This window comes from Pongo abelii, chromosome 2 (assembly GCF_028885655.2).
Source record: "Pongo abelii isolate AG06213 chromosome 2, NHGRI_mPonAbe1-v2.0_pri, whole genome shotgun sequence".
Taxonomy (NCBI): domain Eukaryota; kingdom Metazoa; phylum Chordata; class Mammalia; order Primates; family Hominidae; genus Pongo; species Pongo abelii.
The window spans coordinates 66,033,479-66,054,184 of record NC_085928.1 but is presented as its reverse complement, the minus strand read 5'-3'; the positions used below and the strand labels follow the sequence as shown (position 1 = coordinate 66,054,184).

General features: G+C 34.6%; 2 non-coding genes across 2 annotated transcripts; both read right to left on the bottom strand.

The window, feature by feature from the left end:
• Positions 1-12,516: 12,516 nt before the first annotated feature.
• On the bottom strand, positions 12,517-12,623 carry LOC112132786 (U6 spliceosomal RNA). Its single transcript, XR_002914508.1, has one exon. It is a non-coding gene; the product is annotated as a U6 spliceosomal RNA (small nuclear RNA).
• A 4,450-nt stretch (positions 12,624-17,073) lies between these two features.
• LOC112132974 (small nucleolar RNA U3) lies at positions 17,074-17,285 on the bottom strand. Its single transcript, XR_002914664.1, has one exon. It is a non-coding gene; the product is annotated as a small nucleolar RNA U3 (small nucleolar RNA).
• Between the last annotated feature and the right edge of the window lie 3,421 nt (positions 17,286-20,706).

Sequence of the window (20,706 nt, the reverse complement as noted above, 5' to 3'; positions counted from 1 at the left end):
TTAGACCATATTATCCAGCATGTTCTTGGTGCACAAAGTACCAGTGCCAGATAAAAATTTTTTTTGAAGCATTCATCAGGCCCCTGTAAGTGAATTACAGTGCAAACACTTCAGATTTGGGAGCAAAATCCTGCTATCCTCTGTGGATAACTACTCTCCTTTTGAAAAACAGCTTTTGGCTTGCTACTGTAAGTACTGTAAGCTACTGTAAGTACTGTAAGTACTGTAAGTAATCAGTAGAGACTGATCACTTAAACAAGGGCCATCAAGTTACCATGCAATTTAGGCTGCCCTCATGAAATGGGCCCACCAAGCCATAAAGTTGAGTGTGCACAGTAGCACTCCATCATCAAATGCAAGAAATGTATGAGACTGGGCTCAAGCAGGTCCCGAAGGCATAAGCTGTCTAAAGAAATAGACCGAATGCTCATGGTCCCCACTCCTGCTACACTGCCCTGTCTTTCCCAGCCTCTACCTATGGCCTGATGAGGAGTTCCCTGTGATCAGTTGACACAGGAAGAGAACACTGGGGCCTGGGTCACAGATGGTTCTGGATGATATTCAGCACCGCCTGAAAGGAGACAGATGCAGCACTAAAGTCCCTTTCTGGAACATCCATGAAGGATGATAATAAAAAAAAAATTTCCAGTGAGCAGAAATTTAAGCAGTGTGCCTGGTTATTCATTTTGCTTGGAAAGAGAAATGGCAAGATATGTGATTGTACATGGATTCAATGATTCAGATGGATGGTTAGAAACTTGAAAGTAACATAATCAGAAAATTGATGACAAGGAGGTCTGGGGAAAGGATATGTCAATATACCTCTCTGAATAGGAGAAAAACATAAAAATATGTGTGTCCTATGTGAATGCTCGCTAAAGTATGACTTCAGCAAAGGAGAATTTTAATAATCAAGTGCAATTAAGTATGGTTTAAGGATATGTGTGTGGTTGCCAAGTTGACAAGTGTTAGACTCTGATGGTTAATTTTATGTGTTAACTTAGGCTATAGTGTCCAGTCGTTTGGTCAAATGCCAGTCTGGATGTTGATACAAAGGTATCTTTAAAATGTGGTTAACATTTAAATCAGTAGACTTTGAGTAATCCAGATAACCCTGCAAAATAAGTGACTGGCTTCATCCATCAATTGGAGACCTTAAGAATAAAGACCGAAGTCCTTCAAAGAGGAAGAAATTCTGCTTCTGGACTGCCTTAGGACTCAAGACTGCAACATCAACTCTTCCTTGGGTCTCCATGCCACTGGCCTGTGCTGCAGATTTTAGACTTGACAGTGAGTCCAAATCTCAGGTGAGCCAATTCCTTAAGGTTAATCTACCTGTACATACACACCCTATTGGCTTCATTTCTCTGGAGAGGTCTAAATAATACAATGTCTGCCACAATAAAGAATTAAAAATTTTACTTTATATACTTCAGCAGTATTTGGATTTTGTATTTTGCCATTTTAATTAGAAATTTTACATTTTATATTTTTCAACAGTAATGCACTTAAAATTAAAGATAATATCACTTTTATAGAAGAGGAAATTAAGTTTCTTGAGTGGCTAACTGAATCATTTTTCAAAATGATATAAACATTAAATGTCAAGTTCAGGACTGACACTAATGTTCTGGAGCTACAAATGTCACAGTGGCTTTCCAAGGGGCAGTATTCACTTACACTATTAAGTGTGACTTGGGCAAGATTACTGATTTTCTATAAAGTGGGCATAATAATTGTATCTAAAGCAAAGGATAATTTGACAATTGATTGAGATGTGTATACTGAGGATTTTGGACAGTGTCTGAATGTACCATATATTTAATAAATGATATTAATGCCTCCTATTCAAATGTAACTATTGCTTTTTTCTATTATATCCATGATTTTTATTAAAAAATAATCTTTATTTTACCAAAAGTTATACCGATTTTATGATAGAATTCATGTTTTCCTTTTTAAAAAGAGCCTTTTAAGTGATTAGTATTAATTGAGAAATCTTTTAAAGTAAAATCTAGAAGGGCTATTACAAAATCTAATTATGTAATATTTGCTGATATGGCAAGATTTTGTCTGGACATCTTGGACTTAGGATGGTCCATGGGGAGAGAGAATCAGTGAAGGTTGTGTGCCAAGCATAAATTCATGCTTCCAAATGGTCTAAGAATGCCTTTAGTGTTTTTTTTTAACGCTCCATTATTAATATTTAGAAAGCATTTTAGAAGTGTTTTCATCAGTAACTTCCCCCAAAGACCCCTTTGGAAAATGATTGACATTTGGCAGACATCCTTTATTGTGTCAAAGCTTTGTTACGATCCTTTTGGTTTCAGGAATAGAAAAAAATTCAAAGTACGTACTTGTGTACTATTCCCAAAGGTAATAATGAGAGGATTAAATACAATCAGTTTTCTGGAGTCAGTCACAGCCATAAATATGCTATTGAACATATGTTGGAACAGCCTCTAAGGTTTCAGAGAATGAAGAATGAGCTAAAGATTGTTTTTACTCCAAAATCTCTTCTATTCAAGAGCAAAAAGCATTTGGAGGATGTTAAAAATTGTACATTCAGATTCAGTAGCCACCAGTATCATTGAAGTTTTGGCTGCTGAAATCCAACTTGAATACTGTCACATATGTGTAATGACATATTTTATCAAAATCAGAGTTTCAGAATACGGTAGAGTACTGCTAGAAACCCTATCATGATCTATCTATAATGATTTCTGATAGCCCTTTCCTTTAAAAGTTTTGCTAGTTGGTAGCTTGATCATCACTTTTCAGAACAAAATAGAACCCCTTTCATATATCTAACTTCTAAAAGTACCTAACCATATTTACTGGAAGTATTGAACCTATCAGCAGCATTTATATTGTTGTTCTCTCTCCCTTCCTTATATATATTTTAAAATTTTATTACCGGAACTCTGCGCTTGATGACTTCATTCCTAATTTACTGATTCCTCATTCTCAGTTGCCTTTGCTGGTTCCTTCTTTTTTGCCTGACCCATTAAAACACTGCCATGGCCCAAAGTTCAGATTTTAGATTTTGTGTGCGTGTGTGCGTGTGTGTGTGTGTGTGTACGTGTGTATGTGTGTGTGTGTGTATGGGTGTGTGTCTGTGTCTGTTACAGACCCATGGTCATCTCCTCCGGTCTCATAACTTTAAATACTATTTAAATGCTGATGACTTCCGAATTTTTAACGCCCTTGGCCAGACTGTGCTCTCAAACCACAAACTCGTATATTCAGTTGTCTACTTAACATCTCCATTTCACTGTCTAATAGACATCCACAATGCAGCATGTTTAAAACTTTGTAAAATTTCAAATATTCTTTCCTTATACCGCTCCTTTACTTCCTTCCTGCTCCCTGAAAATCTGCTTTACTTCCATTCTTGTAGCTGTTTAAGAGGAAACCTTTGGAGCAGTAATTATCTTTTTTCTTTTTCTTACATTTTATATCCATTCTGTTCAGGAAATGATGATGACTCCATCTTTAAAACATATCCACTACTGTTATTTCCCTTTTCAGAATCACCACAATCTCTTGCCTGGATACATAGCTATCCTTTTAAAATATGTAATAAAGTGGCGGACATGGTCTGTCATGGTCTGTCTTTTGCCGCTCCCCCACCTGGGCTCTTCCAACCGTTTTGCACAAGCTCAGTCGGCTTTAGCACATTGGCTGCCTTGATGTGTGACCATTACCAGATATGTTCCCATTTTAAGGTTTTTGCTCTATCTATTCTGAAATGTTCGTCTTCCAGATATCTATTTAGCTAAACTCATCTCCTTGTTTAAATCTCACCATTTCAATGAGGTTTGCCCTCACCGTAATTGAGTCCTGCCTGCCCCTTCCATCCCTCCCTGCTGCCTCCCACTGCTAACACCGGCCTTCTCATCTTCTTTACCATGCTTGATTATTTTTATTTTTTTCCTTAGAATCATTCACTTTTGATGGCTTTCCTCAACTAGAATATAAGTTTCTTGGTTATCTGTGATTCTGTTCACTAATGTATCTAGCACCTAGAATACTGCTTGGCACTTAGTAGACATTCGAACCAATTTTCATTTGAAAGAATAAGCAAATGAACATGAGAAGACCAGAAAGTCTGCATATTCTGGCCAAAATCTTACCTGCAAGCAACAAAACCCAAGTAGGAGGAGTTGGTTTGAAGGGTACAGTACAGACTGTGATTTTCTTAAAGGAAAGAAAAAAAATGAAGACAGTAGTTTGAAAGAAAAGAGGTTGTTTTTTCTGTGCAAATCAACCAAGTCTTTTATTATAGCTTATACATTTAACATTTTTTATGCAACAGTGTTTAAATTTTTCAGATTATTTATCATGGGGAACAAAATTATGTGCTTTTGTATTAAAGGGAAAAAGAAACAGTAACTGGCATAGGGAAACGATAGGACCATATAGAACTAATGCCTAAATTGCTGTGATCTGAGGACTGACCAAAACCCCAACGCTAAGAGGACTTCAAAGATAACAGCTTCAAAGCACCTGAGTTTTCAAACTGGATATAAAGTCTGGTGTGATCTAGCAGATTTTGAAAGGATAACATTCTGCCTGAGTTATGATAAGACTTCATAAAGATTTATGTGTTTCTTGAAGTTTATGATTTGTATATTTCCTTCATCTTTCCTTTCATTTGTTGTTATAAATTGCAGCTGTTATTGTAAGTATTTTTAAAGGATTGTGTGTTATATATTTTCCTGCTAGAGACTGTTTGGATGCCTTCAATCTGTGAAATGTGTTCAGATCTTGAAAAATTAATAACAGGAAGAGATTCTTTAGAAAATAGAAAACATTAAATTATAGCATGTATCGTTAGTATCATCGAGCATGAGGAAACTATAGTTCAATGTTAAAAATAGCTATAAGACTGAATTTTATTCTTGGTATAATATGTTTATCTGACTGAAGTGGACCTGAGAATTAAAAAGAAATGAGGAACTTGAACAAACATCCAGGAGTAAATCTCTTAAAATCAGAGAGGGGAAAATCCCAAAGAAGTGAACATTGACAAAAATAAAATTAAATAATAAAATTGCTAAATTTCTTTGAGAATTTGATATAACCTATATGTCATGAGTAATGTCATCAAATATATGTTTTAGGTTAACCTAAGGCAAATTGCTTAACTAAATTTCTTTAAAGATTAAATATTTTTGGCTCATGTTAAAATATCTACTTTTAATGTAAATAAATGGTTTAATGTATTCTTGTTACTTATAATGAAAGCCAGTACATTTTGTTTTTGAATCAATATAAAGCATTATGAAACAATCTTAAGCATTTAGCACAATTGTTAATTTTCAAAAAGTTGTACTTGGAGTGAGAACATGAATGTAGAGAGCTGGAGAAGGAACTACAATTATGTCTGCTACTTTTCTGACCTGGATTATTTTATACCCACAGTGTCACTATGGGGTAATGGGGATAAGTAAAGTTGTTATAAGATTATTCCCATAAAAAATTAGAATCCTTGAAAAAAAGACATTCCAAAAAGTGAAATTCTTAGCATTTGTATGCAATTGTCCTTTCTTACTTACAAAAAATAAACTTAATATAAAATTTTCTGTCTGAAGTATTCATTCCTTTGCAATTTTAATTATGCATCACTGAAATCAACTATGAAACATGAAAGTGCATGAAGTCTACCTTAAGTTGACACAAAAAATGTCTAGCCTTTAATAAAATATCTAAATATGCAAATGCAGAAAAATATCTTTAATTGCTCTACAAACAATATGAAATTATGTCTCATGTATAGCATATATAGGGAAAAAGTTAAATTTTTATTTTATTATTTAAACTTTGTATTATTTTTGTTTTCCTAATGCATACTAATATCACAGTTACAAAATACTTTCAGTGTGAAAGAACTAAGACCACGGTGTGCTGTCTAAAGTGATTTATGATCTTCCAATGCTTAGAGTAATGTCAAGTTTCAGTTTTGGATCCCACTATTATAACGTGTCAAACAATTTTAAAAATACTCTAACAGTTGAGTACACCTGTTTCCACTTTGCAAATCCTTTCAAGTTCATGACACTTTGATAGAAAGGGAAATATTTAACTTGTGCCTTTCTTTTTCAATCTAAAAATTGAATTTTTTTCCTTATTGTAGTTTTCTGTATGATATACTAGCATTAGTAGGAAAATAAATTGTTAAAATTAACAACTTTCTTTTATTTGATCACTTGCAAAGAGATTTTGAGAGTTCTACTTGGGTTATTTTTAAAGAAGTAATTAGGCCAAAATGTGGCAAAATTCTACTAAATTATATTACAATATTCTAATAAATCTAATCTTTTAACACTTAATCAAAATATTTTGACTATACATCTATCAATTTGATATATATGTACATATACACATATTCTCCATTTAAATATTTAGCAGCATTAGTGGTTACACCAAAAATAAGACATATTTGTCATGTAGTTACAACTTCTCATTTTGGCCAGCCTACTTATTTTTGGTATCTTTAAGCTGAATGAGGCACTCATCATCTTGAGACTTTCATATGGCCTAATTGTCGTTGGAGGTCCCATTTCTTTGTTTAGTTACTTGAAGTGGACTGCAATTATGGAAACAAAATAAAGCCATCTTATTATTATTTCCCCTATTCTTAGTACATGCATTGGATTAATTCTAGATTATATTCATGATGATTCAGAGAAATACATTTAAACTGTGAAAACAATCACGATAACATAAATTTTCCTAGGAAGAAACTGAAGCTTATTGCAGTTTAAAAATGTTTCATAGGTGCTGCAGGTAAATTTGATAATCTTTACTTACAAGAATATCAGTTTAGTCTTTATCAATTTGATTTTATGGATCCTGACTCTCTCAGCTTTCAGACACACTCTGGTTTGGTGAGGCACTTTGAGAAATTATCTTTTCCAATCCATTATGGAATTTCAGTAAAGGGTTTAACAGTGTCTTAATCCAAACAACTTAATAAGATAAATTTGAAAAAAAATTATGTTTTGCATCCAAGAAATTCCCCTTGACAGAAATGTTATCGTAAAGGTAATAATTGGATGAGAGTTTTCAAAATGTGTTATAAATATGCTCAAGGAAGGTTTTTAAGGGTATAATCTAGTGTGTTATTTAAGTGCATTCATGAAGCTATAAAGTGCTTTTTAAAAAGTGAATACACATTATAGTTTCAACAGCCCATTTAAACAATGCTTCCATAGCCCATTAAAAAACATACTTGAGAATAAGAATCATGATTCTTATTAGGAAGTGCATTGTCTTAAGGGAAACTTCAGTAGTCCCATGATGGATCACTTAGATACGCACCAAGAATGACTTCTGTCCTAGATCTTATTGAGCCGTGTTTATACTGAGAGGTTAGGCTCTCAGTGAAATCTTCAGGCTCAAGCTGCAGTTGTTTATGCTGTGTAGAGCCACACAGTGAACAAAATAGGGGGATGCAAAATTATATTTTCTTACTTATAGAAAATAAGTCAGCCTTTAAAACTCTGGAGTATTTTTGAAAATGAGTGAAACCCTCATACTCTATAAAGTGGGTCTAGTGAGAAATCAATAATGGTTCCCAGGAAAAAGTAAAGATATACAATGTTCCCAATGATGACAATCTTTCTTGTACTTACCAGTTAGCCCCAAAGAAAATAATATCCATATTATGGTGTTGCTTTTGAGGGTCGAAGATTATCTTTGGGAGACATCTAAGATACTTCCAGGTATATGATAGGCTTCTGAACAATGGTACCCTTAAAAAGACAGATAGGCTATCTCAGGAATCCCAAGATTTTTGGTCGAGTTGGTAATCATGTTATTATAGCTAGATTTTTTGCATCATCCTCAATTTTCTCAGCAGCATCAGCATCATACCCAATCACTTTTTCTGTTTAAGTTCATAGCTCCATTATAATAACTTCATAAGACATGTAGATGATTGAGAATAATGTTTATTTCAAACATTCAGCACTAGTTCTTCTTTTTGTTTTTCCTCCTAATTATCTTGGATTGCAATGCCTTCTCAACTTTCCAAAATGACATATTCCACAAAACATTCCTAATTAACCCTTTGGTGATATAGAAAATATAATATTTAGCAAGAGAATCTATTGAAGATTGGAAGTTCAAAAGGAGACAATAATCTCAGTCCTAGTAGGAAAACTTAAAATCACCTACTAGAGGATGTAAACTGCCATGATAGAGAAATGAGCTCTGAGATAAAGAGATGATGTCAATTTTTTCTCTCCTAGGATTAGCTAACTACTTTTATGTCTTTTTTTGCTCAGGAATACTTAGGAAAATAATTTTATAAGAAAAGTTACTTTAATCATATTTAAAAAAATCTTTCAAAAACTGTTTCATTTAAATTAACCCAGAGCACTGTATTTATTTCCCGCCTGTTTATTTTTACCATGGCTTTCATACTGATTTTCATGTCCTATTGTCATGCTTATGGAATTATCAATTAAATCATTTAAAAATGCCATAATTTGTCAGTTCTTTTTTTGTTATAAGGAACATAAATAGGGCAAGTAAGTATCAGAAAAATTAAGAAAATAAAATCTGTTTTTGGAAATCATTTAGTAGCATAGAATTGAGCATACAGTATGAGTATGCCACAGACTATATTCACATATATATTCAAATTAATTCTTTTCTTGATTGCACTCTTTTAAGCCACAATTTGATGATCTATATGGGATAAGTACATAATACAGTTGTATGCTTTAAAAATATGTTATAGTCCAATTTTCTCACTGATTCCAAATGATCTTTCTGCGAAAACTCCAAATAAATTTTGTAAAAAACTTGTCTTATAATGACATTTCTTGAAAGTATAATTTGTCTACCTTGTCCTGATATCCATTCTTCAAAATATGAAGACATCATATCTGATTTCATTTGATATTCTTTATGTCATTTGTAATTACAGCACAGTATTATCACTGTGGCCACTCACTGTTTGTTTCCTCACACGTCTTTTGCTTGTCTCATTTCTTCTGATTTAAGCAATCACATTCACAATTTTTCTGATCTTGTCTCTTGGAGTCCTTCTTCATATTTTGTCATTCCCTTCATTCCCTTCCTTTTCTTAACTTCGAGTCTATGATGTCTTTTGTGTTACTTCTTTGACTCTATTGAACTATCTTAAATTATGCTTGAAGTCATTAGTTTTGTAAGATGCCGGTAGGCCTAAGAGCATGGCTTTTCTTTGTCACTAACACGTTAAAAAAAAAAGATGGTTTTAGTTTGCTAAGGCTACCATAACAAAGACTGTGTGGCTTAAACAACAGACATTTATTTTCTCACAGTTCCAGGGGCTAGAAGTACAAGATCAAGTTGTCAGCAGGGTTGTTTCTTCTGAAGCCTCTCTGCTTGGCTTGCAGATGGCTGTTTTCCTTCTGTGTCTTCGCATGGTTTTCCCTCTGTACATCTGTGTCCTAATCCACTCTTTTCATAAGAATACCAGTCATGTTAGATTAGGGTTCATGCATATGGCCTCATTTTACCTTAATTACATATTTAAAGATCTTACCTCCAAATGAAGTCACCTTCTGAAACACTGGGGTTAGGACTTCAGTATAAGAATTGGAGGAGGAACACAATTCAACCCATAACAATGACATAGCAGAAAACTTCTTTTTGTAATTGTTCATTTTTTTGAATAACCTCTAAATGAAACCCAATGTCCTCATGAGCTTGCCCTCTGGCTGCCCAAGGGCAGCTCTCTACTACCTCATTATGTATGCCATTTCAGAATATATACTGTGTTTAGAACTTTACCAAAGTACACACACTTTCATCAAAAATTACTCATCCTGTTATATGTTTCCATATTCCTAATCTATGGAAGAAAGCCAAAAAAAGTCTAATCTTCCAAAAGAAATCATGAAGGCTAAAATGATAAACTGTTACACATTCTGTTTAATGTATTTTAATTTACACAAGAATCCTCTGAAAATGCAATATATTTAATAATAGAAATGAGAAAAATGGCAGATATTTCTGGTGCAAGATAAAGCTTCTGAGGACATACATGAGATTAGATGAGTTTTGAATACCTTGAAGTTGTGTCACATGTGTGTTCTCTTATTATGCATGTCTGTGTCATTGTATCTACAGTCATTTGAGATGATCTTCATTATTTATAAGAAAATATTTGCTTGTCGTTTCACAAGTATTTTGTAAAAAACATGAACTTTTAGTTTAAACTTCAGTGAGCCTATATTCTTGATGGATGTAGAATGACAATGATCAGTTTCATTAACCATACGATATTTATCATTGAGCTAAATTAAACAAAATCAGCATTGAATAAGCACCTATCATGTGCAAAACAATATGCTTGTGCCATGCGAGTCTAAATTATCATGTTAATTCGATCAAAGGAGACTTCATGGTATGCCTCAGAGTTATGAGTTTTCTACCAAAATCCTCGGACTGTATTTTCCAAATGAAGGAAGACATGAAATGGAAAGCACATGGCTTTCCAGGCATGAGAGTCAATATGGAAGAGGCATTTTTAGCTCCAAATGTTGAAATTTTTGGAATATTTTAATGCTTGATGAGAATTACCTGAAATCTGGCACATATGGTAAGCATCATATCTACCCAAGCAGATATGATGCTTTCCATCTTCATCCTGTGTAATTTTCAAAATGTGTGGAGATAAAGTGAGAATTACATAAGCATCTGGACCTTGCTTTCCCTATAGATGGAACAAAAGGTGTGAAATAGGGAACACTTCTGTATGCTAGTGTGTTTACAAATCACTTTGGGTTTTCCCCATGACTCAGGCACAAAGTGATTGAAGGGTGATGATGTTTACAAATTAGTATTTCCTTTTCTGTGAAGCTTCAGGCTTGAGCCTTCAGTATCTTCAGCAAGAAAAGTCCAACAGCTGCTGCCTTGCTGATGAGTTACAGGACTCAGAGACAGGCAGATATAAAGAGATGTAAAGACAAGGGCAGATGGCCAGAGTAGATGAATGAATGCTGACTTATCCTTCATGGTGCAATCCCCAGGCCCTGTTGGTAGCAAGTTCTTATAATGCCTCTTTTGAACCAAATACATCATATCAGATTGTTTTCCATGAGAAGCGTCCCTAAACAGGGTGCTCTTACTTTAGCCAAAAGCTGATAGGGGTTTTTAAAAGTGAAGTAGCCTCTGTTGGAAATTCACATTGCTGTTTCAAAGCTGGAAAGTGGAGTATGTATTAAAATAACTTTTTTGATTTTCTTCACAAAGAAATTACTAAGATTCCACCTAGGCAAATTGTTCAAATCTGACAGACAAAACAGTTGTGTCACAATAAAACAACAAAGCAACTGAAAATTTAAAAAAAGAATTTGAAAAAATTTCATTGCAGGTATCACATACATTTATAAATATATCAGCAGTTGATTTTTTTTTTTTTAATCAGAGTCTCACCCCATCTCCCAGGATGGAGTGCAGTATTGCAATCTCAGCTCACTGCAACCTCCGCCTCCTGGGTTCAAGCGACTCTCCTGCCTCAGCCTCCCGAGTAGCTGGGATTACAGGCGTGTGCCACCATGCCCAGCTATTTTTTCTATTTTTATTAGAGACGAAGTTTCACCATGTTAGCCGGGATGGTCTGTATCTTCCGACCTAGTGATCCACCTGCCTGGGCCCCCAAAGTTCTGTGATTACAGGCATGAGCTACCATGCCCAGCCCCAGTAGTTGATTTTTTTAAAAAAAATTATACCTAACTTCAATTTTTCTTTTTTTTTCTTTTATTGTAATTATTATTATTATTATTATTATTATACTTTAGGTTTTATGGTACATGTGCCCAATGTGCAGGTAAGTTACATATGTATACATGTGCCACGCTGGTGCACTGCACCCACCAACTCGTCATCTAGCATTAGGTATATCTCCCAATGTTATCCCTCCCCCCTCCCCCCAACCCACAACAGTCCCTGAAGTGTGATGTTCCCCTTCCTGTGTCCATGTGTTCTCATTGTTCAATTCCCACCTATGAGTGAGAATATGCGGTGTTTGGTTTTTTGTTCTTGCGATAGTTTACTGAGAATGATGATTTCCAATTTCATCCATGTCCCTACAAAGGACATGAACTCATCATTTCTTATGGCTGCATAGTATTCCATGGTGTAGATGTGCCACATTTTCTTAATCCAGTCTATCATTGTTGGACATTTGGGTTGGTTCCAAGTCTTTGCTATTGTGAATAATGTGGCAATAAACATACGTGTGCATGTGTCTTTATAGCAGCATGATTTATAGTCCTTTGGGTATATACCCAGTAACGGGATGGCTGGGTCGAATGGAATTTCTAGTTCTAGATCCCTGAGGAATCACCACACTGACTTCCACAAGGGTTGAACTAGTTTACAGTCCCACCAACAGTGTAAAAGTGTTCCTATTTCTCCACATCCTCTCCAGCACCTGTTGTTTCCTGACTTTTTAATGATCGCCATTCTAACTGGTGTGAGATGGTATCTCATTGTGGTTTTGATTTGCATAAAAATATGGAACGCTTCACGAATTTGCGTGTCATCCTTGCGCAGGGGCCATGCTAATCTTCTCTGTATCGTTCCAATTTTAGTATATGTGCTGCCGAAGCGAGCACCAATTTTTCTTAATTGCAAAAAGTGAATGAAAGTTATTTTACAGTGTCCTGTTTCTTATAATTATCACATAATCCTATATTTAAGGCAGCTTGCTATTTTGATGAGCTTCTAGTTTTCTATTTAAATATTTAATATCAATGGCTTTGACAGTTTAATAAATATGATTGCTTAAAATAAAATGATGCTGGTATTTTTACATTGTGGGCACACAGAAATTTCCTGTAAAAATTTGCCTACACCTATATCTATACTATACAAGGTACTATAATAATTGAAAACAATAATCTAGATATTTTATCCATCCTAGTAGCATATGGATGCAACATTAATAGTTTGTACGTTACATAGCCAGATTTATATAATTTCATTTAGCCAGGCACATTGATTGTAAATTCAGTCTTTTAATTTGCCTTGGATATGAAACATTGTTATACATTATTTTTAAAACTCAAAAATAATTACATTGTTGAGAGCATTGCATTATCTATTCTTAAAGAAAGTAGACAAGAACCGGGCTATCTTAAAAAAAAATTCCTTCCCTTTGGCAATGTAAAGCTATAACACAGTTGTCTCAGCTGCTACTTGGCATTCATACCAGACCCTTGAGCTGCCAGACATGTTTTTAATCCCACTCTCTCCTTTTTTTCCCAAGTAGTTTACAGTTACAGTATGGCACCCATAAGCTGCATCTCTCGAGGGATCTCTCAAGGAAATGTCCAACTGACAGCAGCAGAAACAGTCAATCCTGAATCAGTTCAGGTCTTTCTATGAAGACTGTACTCACAAGTCGATATGCATCCAGTCATCTAACTCAGTGGAATTCTCAAAGAGCAATTTATATCCATATTTGCTCCTCTAAGGCATCCCTCCAGGGCAGAAATGTTCCAAAATCCACAATCCAGGAAATTTAAAGCTTCACCAAGTTTGCAGCAATATGCATGGCAATAAATTCTGTTTTTTTCCCCAACAGTAATGATGAAATGTTCATTTCAGTACTTTAAATGTTTTGCAAAGATTTCAAATTGCCAGTGTTAGCTATATGTGGATAGTGGCTTCCACATATATAAATGGTGATGGCATGCTCTTTTTTGTTCATTTAATCAAACTTTGTGTGTGTGTCTGTGTGTCCGTATCAGTAAACACAAATGTCTGAGGCACGAAAACAAATGTAAAAACCTGCTATGTTGTGTTGAATGATAAAATGACAAGCAACTTGTCTTTGAGATCTATATTAACAGATATTTTATAAGAAGGCAAAGTTAATGTGCCCCTGGAGCTACTATTTAAATGACTTTAACTTTATGGTCTTTTAAAGTGGGACCCCTCAGCCTGGAAATGAGGTGGATTTTCCTTCCTCTGACTCAAATCTGCTCAGCAGGGTGGCTTTCCTGCTATCCTCCCAGCAGCTGTTAGCAGCAAGAGAAACAGTGTACTGCAATAAAATTGATTGCTCCAACCTACACTGTTCTACAGCTCTCAGACAGCTCTACCTTTTGTTGGGTCTCTTAACACCTGATCCCTAAAGCACCAGATCTTATCTCCAATTGGTCTAAATGCAAATTCCAAAAACAGAATGGCTTCTCAGAAAAACCATAAGGCGGTTCTGTGAGAATTGTGAGGAATTGAGTGCCTGTTATTGCTGAGGTCTTCGTGAAGATAATAGGAAAGGTCTGCCAAGGCAGGGGTTTTATTGTGATTAAGATCTTAGCTCTAAATCAAGACATGGCAACCTGTATCCCTAAATCATTTCCTTGTAGACACTGGGGAGAAGGACAGTGTACATTAAGTGAATTTCCAGCAATATTGAGCCTTACAAATTCCCCGGGTCTTCCTGGAAGACTCACATGTGGATAAGTAACACGTATTTGATATTTCCTTTCGGATTCCTGAGGATCAGTTGTCAGTCCTATTGAAATGTTCATTCTCAGTATAAGACAGGAGCTGGTATTGTCATGACTTGGTAACACAAGGAAACAGTTCAGCCTTAGGTGTCAAGGGTGATTCCGGTGATGGCAATATTGTTAATCTTAATTTGAAATTGCCACAGTACTTAATTTTAGCAATTTTTAAATGTCACTGTGACTTTAAACTTGGCTTTCTGGTTGTACCTTATTCTAATTTAGTACGGAGATAATATTCAAATCAACTTTCAGGGAAGTTTTCCTAATGACACGCTCTGAATTATTAATTCTATCATAACACATTCCAGTGTTGCTGTATGATGCTTGAAGGCATGTAAGGAAAGGGATTTGCACAAACATTTTATTTTTGTTAAATTGTGTTTGACTCACAATTTGGAGTATTATAAAATTTGGAAAACTAATTAAGTATAGCCATCATTTGTGACTTTAAAAGTATTTTACCAATAAGTTGGATATTTGAAACAACTTATACCTTCTCATGCCCTTTTAGGAAAAAAATAGTTTTCAGTTTTTCTTTTAAAAACCCTCCAAGTTTGAAGTTGAAATAACTTATCCCAGAAAAAAAATCCTGCAATACGCAGTAGTTGACCAAGCCAAATAACATTAGTGAAATAAGCAGTGGAAGAAATATGTATCTATTTTAGAAAGAAACATGAAGTTTATTTTTTCCTGTAAGAATTATCTGCCCTAGTACATTACAAAACTTTTGCCACTCTGGAATAAACAAAAAACCTATGATGAGTTAGGTGAAAAAAATATAGAAAGTGGATTTGACAGGGGATGTTAATGTTACTCATAGGATATTCTGTTTGGGAGTTCCTTGCACAGAACAGTGAGATTTCTGAGAAGACAATTTGACCAGTGACAGAATTATGTCACTCCCAAGATTCTGCACTTTAGGAAGCCATTTTTTGCCTCCGAGTTTTTGCCTTAATAGTCAGCAGGTTTGCTTGCTCCAGGTAATTTGACATTAACTTTTACAGAAATATTTATATTAAAAAGTGAATATGCTGATATATGCATAGAATGTTAAGATATAGATCATTCTTTATGTATTTAAATATGATATCAAGACAGTTTCTGTAAAAAGACCACAGGTATATAGAAATTCCGTGTCAAGGTCAGAACAAGAATACTCAGAAGTATGGAAATAAAAAAATACCTTATTTGTAAGTGAAAAGTTAGTTATCTGATTTCTGGAAATAGATATCCCTATTGTAGAATCTCATTGAAAAACCAAAAAATGAAATAAGAGAACTTGACAGATTTAAGTCTATCTAAGCAAAAGTGAACTAGATTTATTATTCTAATCTGATAATCTGGATGAGAAAGAAATCATAGGAGAGTGGATTCATGTAAAGATATTGGTGAGCTGAAATGGGCAGTGGGTAGGGGGGCGTTGGGTTTGTCAAAAGAAAGGAGTTCTGTTTCCGATAATGTTTCCAGAATTTATCACATGTCAGTTCATGTTTACTTCTGGACATCAAAGGATGTGATCTTTTGTCAAGGTCTATAAGGGAAGGTATTTGTAATAGTTATTTATTGATGCAGAACAAATTATCCACATACTTGGGAGTTTAAAACATAAAACATTATTCTCTCATATTTCTATGAGTCAAAAATTTGAAGGCAGCTTAGCTGGATGGTTCTGGCTGAGGGTCAAGCCATGGTGTTGGCTGGAGTTACTGTCATCTTAAAAACTTCACTGGAGCTGTAGCTACAGGATCCACTTACTGGATGGTTCAATTACATGACTCTAGCAGAAGGCATTGATTCCTTGATGATTTTTGAAAAGAAGCATCCATTCCTCTCTACGTGGACCTCTACATGGAGTTGCTTGAGTGTTCTGATGACATGGTATCTATTACCAGCTTTCACCAGAGCAAGTGATCCCAGAGAGAGTGAAGAGACAGATGCAAGGCCCTGCATGACCTCATATTGAAGGTCACACACCATCACTTCTACATAGTCTATTTGATAGAAGCATGCCACTACATCCACCCAACGTTCAAGGGGAGGGGGATGAAGCTCCATCTCTTAAAGGAAGGCATGTCAAAGAATTAGTAGATATATTTTAAAACTACTACTCTCATTTAATGTCATTTAACTTTATAAAAATTTTTATATGATATTCTGTTGTATCTTGATGTATTTTTTAACATCTTTATCTTCAGTCATTGTTCTTAAAGTTCAGACACAATGCCACCTTCAAATGAGCTGAAAAAGCACAATTTCATAATGAAAGCTATCTTATCTAGGGAAATGAAATTCCTGATTAAAATATTAAAATGTCAAAGAAAGTTAACATTTAAAAACATGTCAAGTAATGTATCTGATTACTGGATGTATACACTGTATAAACCAAGGAATATTCATTGTGAATCCTTAGAGAAATGACAGCCTTCTGTAAAAAACTGTGGAAGATGTATCTTCTATAGATGATAGAAACAAATGTGCATTTTAATCTCTACATATTGTTGCCTGATAAACTGCCTTAGATTAAATTAATTAGTTAATTTAAATAATTACCTCTCAGACTTCATCCTCCCCTCTTATTCTTCTGAGGGAGGGAAAGAATGATCATCAATACCAAGTGTCAGTTGCAGCAACACAACACAGAGAGCTGGCTTCATGCTTAGGAGACAACGCTGTGCCCCTTTCCCATAGTTGATGGTGCTCTACACATTCAGAGAAACTTCTAGTAGAAAGCATAAAAGTGATCCCTGAAAGAATAGTCTTGATAAATGATATGGTTTTGCTGTGTCCCCACCCAAATCTCATCTTGAATTGTAGTTCCCATAATTCCTACATGTTATGAGAGGGACTGGGTGGAGATAATTGAATCATGGGGCTGGTTTCCTCCATCCTGTTCTCATGTTAGTCAGTGAATTCTCACAAGATCCGATGATTTTATAAGGAACTTCCCCCTTTGCTCAGCTCTCCTTCTTCTTCTCCCTGCCAGCATGTGAAGAAGGATATGTTGGCTTCCCCTTCTGCCATGACTATGTTTCCTGAGGCCTGCCTAGCCATGCTGAACTGTGAGTTAATTAAGCCTCTTTCCTATATAAATTACCCAGTCTCAGGTATGTCCTTATAGCAGCATAAGAATAGACTAATACAATAAATTATATTTTAAAGTTGAAATTGATGTTTGAGTATAACTGCCTCAGAAAGGCATATGTCCTGTTTTGCTTAGGGTGCAATCCTGCATAAAGTCACTCAATGTGCTAGTGTCCCAAAGCATTAAACTGAAGAATTTCATAAGTCTTTTCTCATTCATTTAAAGGATAGCAATTAATACTTTTCTTACATTTCTGGATTAATTCTGATTCTTTCTTAAAGATAGTAGATTTTTACGTCGTTTGTTGACATTTAGTAATGAATGAAGTATGTCCTCCAACATTTTAGGACTATTAGCTGCTATTTAAATAACACATTTAGAGGCGTAATTAGTAAGCATTTTCTGCAATATTTTAATTTGTTATGTTAAGTTTTCTAAAATAATAAATTTCCATATGTATATGTAGTTGAATAATCTCAGCAATCTTATACAGGCCAGAATTTTAAGTTTTCATTACTTTTTATACCTACACAAGAATCAAAATTATATTTTACTAAAAAATTAATGGAAAAGATTTGATTGCAACAGTTTTTAAGATCACAGAGTATATTTGTTGATTCAGTTTTTTGGAGTGGGGAGAAAATTAGAAAAGGAGAACAAAGAGAATATTGACAAAAATATGGAAATTTTTGTATTTTTTATTTTTAGAGATAAGATATCACTCTGGGCTGGGTGCACTGGTTCACACCTGTAATCCTAGCACTCTGGGAGGCTGAGGCAGGAGGATCACCTGAGGTTGGGAGCTCGAGACCAGCCTGACTGACATGGAGAAACCCTGTCTCTACTAAAAATACAAAATTAGCCGGGCGTGGTGGCACATGCCTGTAATCCCAGCTACTCGGGAGGCTGAGGTAGGAGAATTACCTGGATCTGGGAGGAGGAGGTTGCGGGGAGTTGAAATGGAGCCATTGCATTCCATCCAGGGCAACAACAGCAAAACTCTGTCTAAAAAAAAAAAAAAAATTACTCTGTCACTATACTATAATAATACTAATAAAAATAAAACTTGTACAATTATAGTTCAGGACTTCAAGTTCTCCCCCTCAGCTACTGATTGGAATATTAGACAGAAAATTTAGCAAAGACAAAGCAAATCTGAACACCTTTCAGAAAATAAGATCTAATTGACATATATAAAAATGTCCACCTGAAAACTGCAGAATATATACATATTTATTTCAAGCAACCATGGAACATTTGCCAAAATAACCTGGGCCATAAAACAAACCTCAACAAATTTAAAAGAATTGAAGTAATGTAGAGTTTGTGTTCTGTGACCAAAGATCCATAACAGAAAGAGACCTGTAAAATCTCTAAACACATAAAAATTAAACTACACATTTCTAAATACTTCCTAGATAAAAGAAAAATTTAAAAATACATACATAAAAATTAATAAAAACAAAAACACAATTTATCAGAATACATAATATGCAGCCAAGGCAGTGTCGAGAGGAAAACTTATGGCCCTAAATTCCTACATCAGAAAAGAGAAAACCTCTCAAATCAATTACCTAACTTTCTACCTCTAGAAACTAGAAAAAGAAGAGCAAAATTAACACAAAGAAAGCAGAAGAAAGGAAATCTTAAAGATGAGAGCAAAAACCAAAGAAATTTAAAATTGTTAACAGTGGGGAAAACCAATGAAACAGAAAGCAGAGTCTTTAAAACAATCAATAATATTAAAATCTCTAGCAAGACTCACAGAAATACGAAGCAAGAAGTCGTAAATAATAAATATTGGGAATAAAATATAGGATATAATTACAAATCGTGCAGCTACTAAAAGATTAACAAGGAAATGCTATGGATAACTTTACACTAATTTAGACAACTTAGAAGAAATTGAATGAGATAACCAGCAATAAAAAGAACAAATTATTGATATATGCAACAGCTTGGATGAATCTTCAGAGAGTTATGCTGAGTGAGAAAAGCCAATCCTAAAAGATTGGCTTTATAATTCCATTTATGTAACATTATTTATATAACATATTTATATAAATTATTGGCTTTATAATTCCATTTATATAACATTCTTGACATGACAAAATTTACAAATGGAGGACCCGTCAGTGGTTGCCAGAAATGAGGGATAGCGGGTTGTAAGTATGTGTGGTTCTAACAGAGCAACAGGAGGGATCCTGTAGTGATGAAACTTTTCAGTTTCTTGATTATCTAGTAATGAAACTGTTCAGTTTCTTGATTATGGTGGTGGATATATGAATCTACACATGTAACATAATGCACAGGTTAAACACCACACACACAAATAAGTAAAATGTATTTGGAGAAATCTAAGATTAGCAGATTGTATCAACATCAATAACATGGTTGTGCTATTATACTACAGTTTCAAAATGTTCCCATTAGGGAAAACTGGGGAAAGTGTACAGAGCACACTCTCAGTATTATTATTTATAATAGCATATCAAGGTACAATTTTCTCAAAATTTCAATAAAATGTACAGTTGCTAAGATTTTTAAATAGCCATTATCTTAGAAGTGCCATTTTACCTGTTTTTCATCCTGATGAAAATCACTCAAGATATTGCCTGGAATATTTTAAACCCTGTATAAGTGTCTTCTAATACTACTTAATAGAATGCACAATAAATCTTCTTCATTATTTCACTTTTCTATTGCAGGACACAACATATCATTCAAACTTACTGTTTCCCAATAATTAAAGCACCCATGTACTTTTTTTAGATAGATTTTTTTAAACATGAGGAATCAGTCACACTTAATAATTTTTTACCTCTCAAATATTTTTTCATCGGGAAATTATAAAAAGTGAAGTTTGTTAACCAAAGTGTCAGCTCAGTAGGAGCACGAATAACTTATGCAGGTGATGGTGTAGCTGAGAGAAAAAGAGATGCAGATTTCTTCCTGTATTGTAAATGTAAAATGTAGTCTGGTACCAAATGTCTCTTTCCTCTCCTTTTTCCTAGACCCTGGAATCTGTGCTGACTGAGCCCATCTGGGAAGGCACAAAAACCAGATGGCCATTGTGAACTGCTGGGGAGGCCCCACGGC